The sequence below is a fragment of the Rattus norvegicus genome, chromosome 3 (assembly GCF_036323735.1).
Source record: "Rattus norvegicus strain BN/NHsdMcwi chromosome 3, GRCr8, whole genome shotgun sequence".
NCBI classification, from domain to species: domain Eukaryota; kingdom Metazoa; phylum Chordata; class Mammalia; order Rodentia; family Muridae; genus Rattus; species Rattus norvegicus.
The window spans coordinates 78,141,308-78,154,863 of NC_086021.1; the positions used below are offsets into that span (position 1 = coordinate 78,141,308).

The 13,556-nt window shown below is 43.8% G+C and overlaps 1 long non-coding RNA gene across 6 annotated transcripts in view; it reads right to left on the reverse strand.

The window, feature by feature from the left end:
* LOC108350397 (uncharacterized) overlaps positions 1 to 13,556 on the reverse strand; it is a 75,563-nt gene that overhangs the window by 21,256 nt on the left and 40,751 nt on the right. The window lies entirely within an intron of this gene.

Genomic DNA, 13,556 nt, shown 5'->3' on the forward strand with positions numbered 1-13,556 from the left:
TCAGCTGTGCTTCTCTCTCAGGGAAGGGAAGATCAGCAAAAAATGAGAGATTCACAGGCAGTGCACAGCTAGCTGTACCAGCAAGCCAAGCTCTGTCTCCATCATGCCTTGGAGTCCTATTTACACCCTCCAAACATCACGTGTCCTCCACGTGCCCTGCCTCAGCACAGGTCTTACCTCAGCACGTGCATCCAATCAGCCCGAGTCTGCAGAAACCACAAGAAACTGCAGGACACCACCACAAGTTTTTGGTGCATTTCTCTCTATGGAGTCCTGACAAATGCAGCTCAGCTACATAATGTAAGGCAGACAAATACATGCACATCATTCACAAAGAATCCTTCATCATGTGTCCCTCCATTGCTTGCTTTAGCAGAACGTCCTCTCTCCCGTGTCTGCCTCAGCGAAACGTTCCTTCACGAGTGTGCCCTAGCCTTTCACCTGTGTCCACTTTAACAAAACACCATCCAACCAACTTTCCAAAGAGCCCTTAAGCTTCTACTTCAAGGATGCTAAGTTACATGAAGGGGAAATTAACAGTCAAAGCGACAGACACTGTCCTGTGACACGGTTCTTCCAGGATAGTATTTGACTTTGAGTCTGTTCTCCGGCAGGCTAAACCTGGGTGATCAGATGTTAACTGTATTTCTGGGAGGAGACATCCGAGTCAGATAAGGGAATTTCAGGGCAATCCTCTCCCGCTGCTTAGGAGAAGCTCAAGGACCATGCTTTGAACAAGAGACCCACGTGCGAACAGTGGACAGTCCCTCAGTATGGGAAGGTGTCACAGCTCAGATATGGCTCTCACATCCCAAAGTCTACACACAGATGAGTTTAGGAAGACACTCAAGGGGTTGGGGATTTGGCTCAGTGGTAGAGCGCTTGCCTAGCAAGCGCAAGGCCCTGGGTTAGGTCCCCAGCTCTGAAAAAAAAGAAAAAGAAAAGAAAGGGAAAGGAAGACACTTAATAAGGAATGGGCTTGCAAGGGATCTGGACAAATAGGGACCATGACAGGTGACCTCCAGAATGGCCACATAGCTGTGAACAGTGATGTGCCAGAGAAGCCAGCTCTGGGCTCCTAGGCTCAGGGATTGCAGACCTTGGCAAAAAGCCATTGGAAGGAGCTAAGTGAGGATGACTTCAGACCCTGACCCTCCTAGGGCCGTCCAGTCTCTTTCCAGCATCCCCCATTGGCAGATCCCAGGGAGCCCCTGAGAGAGCCCACCCAGGCAGCTTCCTGAAGCAGCTCATAAGTGAGACAACTTGAGGATGGCTCAGAAAATGACAAGCAGATAAGGAGGAGCTAAAGATTGATAAAATACCAACAGATAAGACTAGAAGCCCAGATCCAAAAATTAAGGAACCCAAGTCGTTCCAAAGCACACACAGGAAACATGTTCAAAATTCTGACCACCATTGTAAGCCAGTAGGTTTATGGACAAACCTTTGAAGCCTTAGTATCAAAAAAGAACCTGGTGTCTGATCACAAAACAGTTCAGTGGTGCGAGACGGGATGTCAGTGGCAAAAAGGTAGGAAGAGAAAAATCCTACTTGGAAATTTTAGGAATAAACTTCTGAGGGGTGGGGTATAGTTCATTACAGCATGCTTATACACAAGGCACTGGAGTCAGTTCCCAACAGCGCATCTCAAAAAGAGCAGACTTCTAATTACTCCAAAGGAAGAAAATCATATAAATCTACATGTCTGCACAGAGTGAAGACAATGAAAACCCAGCATCTCAAACTTCGCAGATGTAGCAAACACAGAGGGGCATACATCCTCCAGTGCCTAACCTCGGGGACCTCAAACCTCAGAATTCATAAGCTAAGCATCTCAACTGGACACTGAATGAAGAGCAACAGTGATCAAAGTGCAAAATTGAAAGAAAGAGAAAAGATAAAGTCAACCAAGCGTCGCATTGTCCTATGCTATGTCTAAAGCCAACTCCTTATGAGGTGATGGGAGAGAAGAGAGGGATTTAGATTTCATGGAGTCCACTCAAACATGTGGTCCACAGCCTCTCCCGCCCAGCCATTACTTTTGGGATGTGGCCTCAGACGTGTGTGTGTGTGTGTGTGTGTGTGTGTGTGTGTGTGTGTGTGTATAAAAACAGCAGACGGGGGCTGAGTGTCTGGAGTACAGGAAGGCGCAAAGCTCCTGCAAAAATCCAGAACCTATACTGGGCTATTCATGAGGTGGGGAACCACCATTCAAGAGGGATTTAGGGTACTGAAGGCCTCTCCATGGCTACAGAAAATCTTTTCGTTGTGCTGTTTGGGGAATTTTTTTCCAAGTTTTTTGTATTTTCCATTTTTCTTCCTCTGCTTTATAATACCTTTTCTACAGGGACCACAAATCCCTTCACAATGTTCAGTCAGCTTTGTAAAATGGAGACCCATTGACACGCACTACCTCTGAAAGACCCCAGCTTAGCAGCAGTAACGCCATTTTGTAAGGCTGTACTTAAGATGACTGGTTCAGAGAAAGGTTAGAACACTGAGTACACAGCGGCTGCCAAGCAGGATGTGTTTGGTTGAAGGCCTGGCAACAGGACGACTTCGGTTGAGCACCTGACAATGAAAAAAAGCCCCGGGAGAGGTCCCACACCCTGGTGGGGGGCCGAGTCAGTCGTTATGTTCCAAGAAGGTAGCTAAGAAACTTGCCCCCGGGCTGAACCCTTGGGGGGCCGAGTCAGCCGTTATGTTTCAGGAAGGTAGCTAGGAAACTTGCCCCCAGGCTAAACCCTTGCCATATTAGAATCCACCAATTATATCCCTGTAACCATGCATCTGCTTCTGTATGCTTGCTTCTGCTCCCCAAAATCCTATAAAAGCCCATCCTTGGTTCCGTGGGGCGCGCCAGTCCCCCGAGTGACTGAAGCGCCCGCAGGTGTCTGTGCCTGTGTATCCCGACAATAAACCAAATCCTCTTGCTGATTGCATCCTGTGGTGTCTCGGTCTGGTCTTTGGAGTTAGAGGGTCTCCATCCCGAGGGAAAGTTCTCCCTGAGAGCTTTTCACCTCAGGATGTGCGGACCAGAAAAAAAACACTCACCCAACTCATTCAAACCCCAGGGTGTTGTATTCATGCAACATCATGAGCAGTGAAAGGCACTGTGAACCAGGGGCAAAGAGTCGTTTCTAGTTTCATAATTACTGAAGGGAAACACATTTCAAAACCAGAGGTGTGGAACTAAGGCTTGCTTGTGACGGTGGTCCTACAAGACATACTAAATCACTGCCAACCACGCCACTCTCATGAATTATTACCCTCATAATATTACTCCAACTTTAGAATCCACCTATGTCTCTCTTGTGTATCACAAATCACAGGTAAGCCAACTTTTTTAGACGAAAATACTTTCTCTCACAGAAAGGAACTGAGAATCTTTTTGTTTAGATTTTTGTATTTTACGTATGAATGATTTGCTCGAATAGATTTCTGTAACATATGCATCCTGTAACTAAGGTTTGGACAGTTGTGACCCAACATGTGGGTGCTGGAGCCAGACCCAGGTCTTCTACAAGTACAAGAGCCCTTAACTGACGAGACACCTGTGCAGCCCGGGAAAGATGTCCTGATATAAACGATGCCGTCTGTGATGTTATAAACGATGCCGTCTGTGCAGTTGGAGGAAGATATCTTTATTCCAGATTTTGGAGACTCAACTCAGCCTGCAACTTGAATCTACATGCTTCCTTCCCCAAACAATTTTTTCACTTCTTATTCTAACTAAAAATTAAAACAGTCTAAAATCCCAAGTTCTGTTACTTTACACACCACTGAAATAAAAATGCCTAAGTCTGAATGTCGTGGCATTCTCATGAAATCCCAGCAGTCTGGGGGGTAGAGGAAGAAGGACCTGGATTGGAGTTCAAGACCAGTGTGGGCTACATGGGGACCATGTCTGAAAAAGAAGAGAGACTAATATTATCCTTGTCGCAGTGATTTTTAAATTCTCACTCTATCTGTACTGACCGCAAGTGAAATGTATTTACAAAGGAAGAATTTCCTTATTCTCCAGTTATTTCTTTGACATATCAGAACTTTGTGTGTGTGTTTGGGGGGGTTATTTTGTTGGTTTTTGTTTTGTTTTGCTTTGCTTTGTTTGTTTCAGTTTCTCTGTGCAGCCCTGGATGCCCTGGAATTTGCTTTGTAAACCAAGCTGGTCTCAACTCAGGGCTCTGCCCGTTTCTGCTAGGATTAAAGGTGTGTTGCCACCACACCCAGTGAGAATGTCAATTTTAAAAAGAATTTTCCTATGCTTTAATATTTCGTTGTGATGAGATCTTCTAGGCTATTACTAGTCCTTTCTGGCTTTTTGTTTTGAGTCTTTGTCTTAAATTTGGGATATATATATGTATTTATATATATATATATATATATATATATAGATAGATAGATAGATAGATAGATAGATAGATGTGTGTGTGTATGTGTGTATCACCAACTCTTATGTTTTAGCTCAATGACACATAAATCAGAAACAGTATTCATAGATAATCTCTGAAATTACTGAATAAAAAGGAAGTACAACGGCCTGATGGACAGCTCCAGGTTTGGTCTTCGCCTGACATTAGTGTTCTTACGACCAGAACTAAGACTGTTCTTGAAAACAGTGCACTGTGGTTCCATGATAAATCATACTGCACACGGTTTAGAGACGAGTGCACAGGCCCATCTGCACAGTGTAAGGAAGTCATTTAAATGGAAGCGGAACTCTTACGTAAGAGCCATTCCTAATTCCCACGCACAACTGCAGGAGCCCAGCATGTAAATGCACTGCTCCCTGAACAGGCACTACATGGACGTGTCCAGGGAGGATGGCCACAGTCTATCATTTCAATGGTCCTAGTCCAAAGATCTTGACTCACTTCGACACAGCAGACTGTGACAGTTCCATAGGCCCTGTTTTGGGTTACTGGGTCCATGCCCAGTAGAAGAGAGAGAGGAAAAGTGACCAGATGAGTCACTAGTGGCTGCGGCCCAAGCCCTTCGCCCCAGCTGGCACAGCAGTGGCTTTTCCACATCGGGTTCATCCACTGGACCCACACAAGGGAGGGTTTTATGTGGTTTGGCTTTAAGAGGCTAAAATTCAGCCCATGGGGAAAGACGCCAACCAGTTAACATGATGAACAAGTCTAAACCCTGGACAAAGCTCTGGGGTGTTCGCAGAACAGATAGCCACCACCCTGGAACATCGTGGAATAACAGTTTTGGGGGAATTATTCCTCCAAGCTTTACCTCATATTTGAAGGATAGGATGGCTGCTTAGTGGTTCACTTTTTTTCCCTGTAGGGATCAGGTGAAAAAGCATCCTATTTTGTACCAACCCAGCACTAATATCTATATATGCACCCCCCCTCCCAAGATCCTCATGGCATAGTCTAGTGTCAATAATAATTTGTTCATGGAGGAAAAGAGGAGCAATGCTGCTGTGGCAGAGACAGCTTGCCTGCCAAGCCTGGATGTTACTGGTGCTTGACTGATGTCATACAAGCCAATCTTGACATGATGTCATACAAGCCAATCTTGACATGATGTCATACAAGCCAATCTTGACATGATGTCATGCAAGCCAATCTTGGGCATTTCTTAGCTAGAGATTGGACCTGTACCATCCATCCTTAAACCTTCATCCTCTCTGGGAGACTGCACCTGCCAGAGGTGGGGGTGACTCCTACAACCCTGAGCAAACTTCATCACAGAATTATTTAGGAGAAATATGGCCGCGATTTGGCCTGACTAATATCATTCCTTCCTGATACCATTAAGCCATGGAAAATTTTACTTCCCAGCTATATCATTGAAAGGGTGTGTTTTAAATATGACAAGAATCTACAAATTAACATCAAATAATGTATTTCCAAGAAATAAGCATTCACATAGGCATAAGTACATAAGCGTTATGATTAAAGGCTTATATATTTATTTTCCAAGTAGCTTTCCAGTGAATCTTGATTTTTTGGTCCTTTTTTTGGTAACATTTACTTTTAAATATCTGAGTAGCAATAATGTAACTTAACCTTATAACCTTAGACATGTGATGCTCTTGGGTCTGTTAATACACATAGAGTTACATGTTGCTGTTTCTTTGAAAGACATTAGTTCAGGGGAACTTGTTTTTCCTGCATCCTTGATTGCTTTAGGAAAGATGACCACTGTCCATGCTGTCATATGGGAGTTGGGATTCTCCAGAGGACCAGAACCAACAGAATCCACCCTAGTAAGCTGCAATTTGCCACACATGATCAGAAGCTGAGGAAGCGCCCACAATAACTCTCTGTAGGCTGGAGCAGAGCCAGAAAAAATGAGTGAGTGCTCAGTGGAAAAAGTCAGCAGGGCTGGAGAGATGGCTCAGTGGTTAAGAGCGCTGATTGCTCTTCCAGAGGTCCTGAGTTCAAATCCCAGGAACCACATGGTGGCTCACAACCGTCTATAATGAGAGCTGAGGCCCTCTTCTGGTGTGTCTGAAGACAGCTACAGTGTACTCATAATAAATAAATAAATAAATAAATAAATAAATAAATAAATAAATAAATAAATAAATAAATAAATGTTAAAAAAAAAAGCCAGCAGCCCCAAACAAGAGGAGGCAAAGAAGTATGAGCCCAGCTGGAGGCTGGAGGTGGAGGACCCTGGTGAGCCACCTGTACAGCCTTGTGAGAGGCTGAAGAGCTTGGAGAGTTGTGTTTGTGCAACAGTAGCAGACCTGCACTCAGGTCCCTTCTCAGTCATCATTCTCTTCAGTCCCCCAACCCACTGGACGGTGCTACCCCATTCAGTGACCTCACTTCACTGCCTACATTCCCATTGTCCCAAGAAAACCCCTCTCTGATCCATCTAGGAAGATGCTCTACCCACTTTCTACAGGGTCCTTGGTCCTGTAGCATTGATAACCAAAACTAACCTCACAGCCTCTAACACTGTTTCCCCTCTCCTCCTAATTCCTAGTACGTCAGTGGAGCTTCTGCTTCTAAAGTGCTTGTTACAAGTAGACCTTGGTTCATTTCTTCATTCTACAAATATTTAATGAGCCCTTACTATATGCCTGTACTGTGCTGACAAGGGCACAGGCCCCTCTCTTATGGATGCTATGAGTGGATGGATGTTCGTCAACCAATGAATTACACAGAGTAATGGAACTACGCACCTGGGGGATGGGTATAGAGCAGTAAAGAACCCCGCCCTGATCGGAAAGGTCAAGAAAGACTTTCTCAAACAGTTAACGCATAAAGAGGGTGCAGGAAACATTTGGAGTAGAGAGCACACATGCAAAAGCCCTGTGTAGGAGAACAGGAAGCCCACAAGACAAGAAGGGCCCCATGTGGCTGAGACCCAGGCCTTTGGTCTCTAAGAGCCCAGGCAGAGAGCTGAGGGGTGAGTGGTTGGCAGGACAGGTGGCAATAAAGGTGCCTTTGGCAGGTGCTGACTTAGTTACAGAGTAGACAACAATCTGGAGCACAAGAACATCCATCCAGTGGTGGTGTGGTGGGGAGTGCAGAAAAGTGTGAGAACAGGGGGCAGCCTAGATCCCATGCTATCCTCAGGACAGTACTCGGCATGTAGTAAACAAAGCTCGTAAAATATTTGTAGACTGAGGCGTGGGGGTCACATAACTGAAATTGAAAGAAGCCGCAACAGTGAAACATTCCTGAGCATGTAGCAACCAAAAATTGACTGTATCAACCATGGAACGGATCTGGGTGTTTCTGTCAGCACTTAAGCCCGCTGCATCTTCACAGCAACCTTGGTTCTGAACACGACCTGAGCACTTCACACTGCACATGCTGTCTCCACACACTGCACCAAAAAAATAAAAAAAATAAAAAAATAAAAAACAAAACAAAACCCTGCCCAAAACTTCTCAGCACCTACACTGTGCACTGCGAGCTTCCTTTCACTGAACACACACAGCCTTCTGCTCTTCTAAAATCACAGTGTTTCAATTACAGACAACAAAGATCTTTGCCATTCCCACCTTTGTTCTTCAGCTCTGGTATCTTCCCATACCTTTGTTTTGGATTGTGTTAGACTGTTTAATTATAAAAGTTGAGATTTGAGTTCCTGACTTGAGGGTTGGGGATTTAGCTCAGTGGTAGAGCGCTTGCCTAGCAACCGCAAGGCCCTGGGTTTGGTCCCCAGCTCCGGAAAAAAAAAAAAAAAAAAAGAGAGATGAATGAGTTCCTGACTTGAGTTTTGGGTTCTTTGTTTTTGTTGCTGTTGTTAAGATTTATTTATTTTATACATGAGTACACTGTCCCTGTCTTTCAAACACACTAGAAGAAGGCATCAGATCCCATTAGAGATGGTTGTGAGCCACCATGTGGTTGCTGGGAATTGAACTCAGGACCTCTGGAAGAGCAGTCAGTGCTCTTAACTGCTGAGCCATCTCTCCAGCCCAGGTTCTTTGCTCTACGTGCATTGGTATAGTTCTCTCTCTCTCTCTCTCTCTCTCTCTCTCTCTCTCTCTCTCTCTCTGTGTGTGTGTGTGTGTGTGTGTGTGTGTGTGTGTGTGTGTGCGCGCGTGTGTAAGGATGCCAGACCTGCTGGGACTGGAGTTACAGACAGTTGTGAGCTGCCAGGTAGGTGCTGGGACTTGAACGCCAGTCCTCTGGAATAACAGTGTTCTTAACCTCTGAGCCATCTTTCCAGTCGAAGGCTCTAGAGATTTGGAAATTTAAATAAATAAATATTTTTTTAATCTTTGAATTAATTTTTCTTAAGATTAACACAGAATTTCCATCAGTTTCTAAAAGGGGTCTAAACATACTTTTGCCATTTTGTATTTATTTGAAGTGGCTTCCTTAGCATTGACAATTATAAAGTCAAAATGGGTGAAAATGTAGAAGGCACTCAGCACGCTATAGTAACATTCAGCCAAGCTTCCTTCTGCACCAAAAAATAAGCAAGCATGTCATCTCCTCAGTGTACAGATTTCCTTTCATCTTTTATAAACGGTAAAATTATATCTACATAGCAAAGAATTGCTTTAAAATAAGTTTCCACATGATTTATTATCAGTTCATGTTTGATTTGTACTGTTTTACATACCAAGGTCACACAAAAATTTCCCAAGGGCTAAAAGGCTGAAAATAGAAAACTTTAAGAAGCCCTGGCCTTGGCTGACACAGGTGTCACTTTCAGCCCCACAGAACTCTGAACTCCAGGGAGAAAAAGCCACACTCTCACTAACCTCTAATTGAAACTTAGTAACTCCTTCCACCAGGAATGCAGACAACAAACCACGGTGTATCGCAGCACCTGTGACCTTGCCACCAGGAGGAATCACAGATGTTCACAGACCAAACCAGTCGCTGTAGATCACTGAGCTCTCCTTCATATTCAGCTTCGAAACCTGCCCCTGCACCGTGTGCCCTGATGTGCCAATGACATTATTATTGGGAAAGTTGCAGGCTTGTACTCCCAACACCATTTCCAATCACAAATACATTTAACATTCACAAATAAAACCAAGAGCCCACAGGTGCCATTACCCTTGCCATACAACTGTTTCTGAGCAGATTCAGTCTCTCTTCCTACAGGACTTTCTGCTTCAATTAACAGCTTTGGTTAAAAAGCAAATACAGAGAGAAGCAGGTAGGGTAACTGCAGATCTCCACCTCTTGCTCCAAGGTCTCCAAGCCCAATACCCCAGTTCTGTTGCAGGCTACCTCCTCAGCCTCCACTTCTCTCTGTCCCATCTTGAATGGATCATCTCTAATAGTTCCCCTCCACCTGCCTTCCCCCCACTTACCACTTTATCCCAGTCCCCAACTCCAGCAGGCGTCCCCTGGGAATCTTTGGACTGCTCTGGCCAGGGAAGCACATAGCCTAACTGTGGGCCTTCGCTGCTCCCTTCTCTACCCCAAATCTCTACCCCTCCTCTCTGCCCCTATCTCCAGCAGATCCTCCAACCTGCCTGACAGCAAAGCAGGTAGGCAAGCGTCATCCCCAGCTCTGTAGCAAACAACCTGGTGTGACCTCTCCTCACTCTCTGCCCCATTCCCAGGGAACTAGACAGAACCTGGTATAACCCCCTGCTCTCTACCCTTCTACAGACTCCCTCGGCTCCTTCCTCTTCAGCCCCCTCCTCCTAAACCATCCCCATTTTTGTCAGCTCCCAATACCTAGATACACAGAACCCCCAGGGACCACACTTATCAGGATCCTAAAAGAATGTTCTACAAGGCAACACATAAGTACCATACCCTTCTGAAAACCAAGAAGGCAATGGAGACTCTAAAAGCCAAAAGAGCCTGGGCAGATGCCACAGACTATTATACTCAGCAAAACTTTGTACATGGAAAATAAGACATTCTGTGATAAAACCAAATTTAAGTAATGTCTCCCTACAGATCCAGTCCTACAGAAGGTGCTAAAAGGAAAACTCCAATTAAATGAAGTTAGCCACACCCTAGAAAATGTAAAGAATAAATAATCCCAGACCAATAAATCAAAAAAGAAACACACACACACACACACACACACACACTATCACCACCACCACCACCACCACCACCACCAACAACAACAACAACAAAACAGGAATCAACAACACTGCTCATTGATATCTCTCAACATCAATACTCTCAACTCCCCAATAAAAAAACTAACAGTATGAATACAAAACCAGGATCCATCATTCTGCTGCATCCAAGAAACACACCTCAACATCAAGGATAGACATCACCTCAGGGTAAAGAGTTAGAAAAAGATCTTCCAAGCAAATGGAACGAATAGCAAGCTGGCACAGCCATTTTAATATGTGACAAAATAGGCTATCAACCAAAACTGATCAGAAGATATAGTGAAGGACACTACACATTCATCAAAGGAAAAATCCACCAAGAGAACACTGTAATTCTTAACACCTATATCCCAAACACAAGGGCACTAAAATTTGTAAAAAGAAACACTACTACAGCTTAAGTCACACACTGATGAGTGGGAGACCTCACTACCCTCACCAAAAGAAAGGCTCTCCAGACAAAAACTAAACAGAGAAACGCTGGAGTTACCTGAAGTTATAAACCAAATGGATCTCACAGTTATTTAAAGACCATTTCACCCAAACGCAGAAGAATACACCCTCTTTTCAGCACCTCATGGAACTTTCTCCAAATTTGCTGGCATGCTCAGCCACAAAGCCATGGAGGAGCGCTACTTTCTGACTTGCTCCCCATAACTACTAATTCAGGCTACTTTCTTATAGAACCCAAGACCATCATCCCAGGGGTGGCCTCACCTACAGTGGGCCCTCCCCTGTCAATCACTAATTAAGAAAATGCACTTCCAGTTGGTTTTTGTACAGGCCAATCTTATGGAGGCATTTTCTTAACTGATATTCCCTCTTCTCAGATGACTTTAGCTTTTGTCAAGTTGACTAGCCAGCACACCATCCTCTACATAAACAGCAAATAGTCTGATAAAGTAACCTTGGAAACAATGCCTTTCACAATAGCCTCAAACCAAGCTAGTGAAAGATTTGTATGATGAAAACTTCCAGTCACTGAAGAAAGAAATCGAAGGTATCTGGAGATAGATCTCCTACAGTCATGGATCAGTGGATCAATATAGTAAATCTGGCCATCTTACCAAAAGTAATCTACAGAGTCAATGCAATCACCATCAAAACTCCAACACAATTCCTCACAGATCCTGAAAGGACAGTTTTCGTACGAAAAACTGATAGCCAAAAAAAAAAAAAAAAAAAAAAAATCTAAGATACCTAAAACAATCCTGAATCATGAAAGAATTGCATGATTTCAAGTTGTGCTACAGAGTTATAGTAATAAAAAGTATGGTATTGGCACAAAATCAGATATGTGGATCAATGGAATAGAATAGAAGACCCAGACCTAAGTCCACACACTTATGGATACCTAATTTTTTATTTTAAAAAAAGTCAAGAATACACAGTGGGACAAAAGACTACGTCTTCATGAACCGTACTTGTCAAACTGGATGCTGGCATGTAGAGAAATCCAGATAGATCCATACTTATCACACGACATAAAACTCAACTCCAAATGGACCAAGGACCTCAACATAAAACCAGATTCTCTGAACCTGATAGAGGATAAAGTGGGGAATAAACTAGAACTCACTGGCACAGGACCAAGACTTTCTGAACAAAACATTGCTAGCAAAGGAACTAAAACCAAAGATTAATAAATGGAACCTCATGACACTGAGGAGTTTCTGTATCGTGAAGGACACTGTTATTCAGGCAAAACAGCAGCCTACGAAATGGAAAAATATTTTTACAAACTACACATTTGATAGAGGGCTAATATCCAAAATACGTTGAAAACAAAAACAATAACAGCAACGCAAACAGATATTAAAAAGACAAATTACCCAGTTAAAAATGTGATGCAGATCTAAACAGAGACGTTTCAAAAGAGGGAATTCAAGTGGGTGAGAAATAAAGAAATATTCAATATCCTTAGTCATCAGGGAAAAACAAATCAAAATTTTTCTGAGATTCTATCTCTTGCACCGGTTAAAATGGCTAAGATCAAAAACACAAGCTACAGCTCATGCTGGTGAGGACATGGCATAAGGGGACCACTTCTCTATTGCTGGTGTAAACTGGTACAGTCACGATGGAATCAGAATGGAGGTTCCTTGGGAGGATGGGACTCGATCTACATCAAGATTCACCGTAGCAAACACTCAAAGGTACATGCCCAAGGGATGCTTCATCTTACCACACAGACACATGCTCAACCATGTTCAGTTGCTTCTACAGTCATAATGACCAGAGATGGGAACCAGCCTAGCTGTCCCTACAACAAAAGAACGGATTAAGAAAATGTGATGTAAGTATACACTGGAGTATTACTCAGCTGTTAGAAAACAAAATGAAATCATGAAATTTGCAGGTAAATGGATGGAACTAGAAAGAAATCATCCAAAGTGAGGTAAGCCAGACGCAGAAAGACAAATATGGCGCACATTTGCATATATGTGGATAATTAGCTGCTAAGTCTGTTATAACCAAACTACGATGCCTAGAACCACAGAGGTTAGGTAAGGAGTAAGGAACTGGATGGGAGACAGATCTCCCCAGAAAAGAGAAATAGTTAGGGATGGATGACACTGGAATGGGAGGATCATGGGGGGAGGGGAAGGGGATGGGAAAAGAAGGAACGAGGGAGGGAACATGGAGGGAAGATAGCTAAAGTTAAGGGATATTTGAGGGGCTGTCCCTTATGTATGTGGTATGGAAACCTAACAGAAACAAAACTGAACAAAAACCTCATCCCTATTCCTACCCAACAGCACCCGGCTATTTGCCAAACCAACGAAGCTTAATCCTGAGCTCTGTCAGTGACCTTGTCTGGTGCGTGTACCAACTATCCCAGCACACTGCTGGTTCTGGGAAGGCTGCACAGAGTTCAGAGTTGAACTATGTCCTCCTATCCTTTACCTTCGCATTTGACTCACTCTCCTAAACACACGTTCATTCCTGTTATAGTTTGAAATATCAGGGGTGTGGGGCTCAGTTCTTTGGTGCTGCTTCTCGCTGTTTTGAGGGTCAGTGCTGG